Raw genomic sequence first — 2176 nt, forward strand, 5'->3', positions numbered from 1 at the left:
TAATTTCACACTATACAGAGCTTAGAGACAAGGATGTGCAAGAAGTAATTAGACTTCAAAACAGTAATGTCATACCCAAATATACCAAGGATACATGGATGTTATTTTATAACTTGTTGGATTTGATGTGGAATGATCTCTGTTCTATAACTACAGTAATTATATTGTAGAATGTGCTATTGTTCTCCCATCACCCACTAAGCATGATGCGTAGTGGTTAAACAGTATTTAGACAGACTGCACACCTGTACAAAACTCTTCCAGATTTTCCAGAGAGTATGGAGCCTTTATTCACAAGAGTTTCTTCTTACAGCTTGTGAAGTCCTTAGAATCATGAGGTCAGTGCTATGGAGGTATTTGTGATGGCTACAGGATTTAGTAGCGACAGTAGAAAATCCCAGAATTTAAACATTAGTAATTCTGATGCAAGCGTCTGTTCATGATTTTATAGTTATGCTTGCAGAAAAGATCTCTCTACAATTTTTACACTGGGTATTTCTTAAAATTTTACAAACAATATAAAGATGTTTATTAACTACTTAGAGGGCTTTCCTCTTTTTGAATTTTTCTTGCATTTTTTGTATTTCTAGTATACCAAAAGAAATACAAAACAACCACGTGCAGATTAAAAAGATGACAAAAGAATAATGGCACAGAAAGAATAAAGGTCTACAAGCTTAGGCATTTTCTAGTACTGTAGAGACAGCAATTGGTTGTCTCCTAATCCTTTGGGTTGGTTACAGTTATTTCTCCATCACTGTAGTTTGCAGCTCCTTTTCTCACCTAAGGACTTTGTCTTTGGAAGGCTGTTGTACCCCTTTCTGGCAATTCGGGTGTGAGACAGCAATCTGCTAAATATCAGTTTTATTGTCTTCCAAGTGAGCCACCTAAAGGACACTCCGGACTCACATAAGTGCCGCCAGAGCTGTTCTCCAGCTCCCCAACCCAGACAAGCCTGGATGCCATCAGCCATCGTTCCAGACATTATGTAGTTCGGCTTTTTCTGCGATGGAAACACTTCTTGTGTCTGCATCTCCTCCTTCCAATGCTCTGAGGAACTGAGGCCAGCCAAAAACAAGAAGCAACCACTTGCAGCTCAGCTGAGCCATTTGGACATTCTGAAAACTCAGTAGGTGTGGAGCAATAACTTACTGCTCTGTCCCACCTCAATTATGTCCCATCTCCTGTAGAATTTTTTTTTTTTGTCTTTAGCCAAATTTTAGCAGCTCAGCTGTGGGACCCCAGCAGGTTGGCTTGCATCCTCTGGACCAGAAGGTTTCTTCTAACTTCATTTAAGCCAGTAATTTTTTCACATGGGAGTCATGAAATTCATTGCTTTGTGATGTGCTTCTGACCCCAGGAAGCCCCAGAGCTATGGGAGTATGAAGACAGCTGTTAGTCTAGCAGAAACTGCCAGGTTTGCTAAGACCTTGTGATGGACCCAGAACATCAGCAGAAGCAGAGAGCCCTGGGGGAAGAACAGACCTTTGTGTAAGTCAGACTGAAAGGAGAGCAAATGGAAGAAGAGGAAGAAGAGTTAAAGTGTGGAGAAGACAGCTAAAAAGTCTCACTCGGAGCCAAAGAGATCAGCTGGAGAGCTGCTTGTTTGCGCAGGTTGATAGTTGAGCTGGATTAGGGCTTCACTGAAGCAAGTAGGAGGCAGGAGATTACAGAAAGATCTGGTCAAACTGGGAAGGAAAGGGATTGAATGCAGAGCTGTGTCAAGTGAGAGTGTAGAACAGAGAATAAACTTCAGAAACTAAGACAGGTATTCTCAGAAGTGGAGTATTAACTGTCATTTTGATCTTCTTCATTCCTATGGTGCTTACAGCCGCACTGGCAGAATAATGCATAATATTGCCCGAGTGCAGAGTTGCTGTTCTTGATATAAACCGGTCTGGTATCAGGTTCATACTGGGAGGCGTGAACAGCATCAGAAATTCCAGTCTGAGCAATCTACTTGTATTCCTGAGCAGAACAAATAAATTCAGAGCAAGTGCCATTTCCATCCCCTGCTGCCCTACAACACAATGGATGTCACTCACCGTGCAACCCAGGGTGAAGCTGCCCACCACTTCCTTCCCTGGCTCATCACCTCCCAGTCCCAATTCATTTTCCATCCTGTAATATTCAGATCAAAGCATTCTTGCCATACCGGCTGTTTTCAGGATAAAGA

This window comes from Meleagris gallopavo, chromosome 3 (assembly GCF_000146605.3).
Source record: "Meleagris gallopavo isolate NT-WF06-2002-E0010 breed Aviagen turkey brand Nicholas breeding stock chromosome 3, Turkey_5.1, whole genome shotgun sequence".
Taxonomy (NCBI): Eukaryota; Metazoa; Chordata; class Aves; order Galliformes; family Phasianidae; genus Meleagris; species Meleagris gallopavo.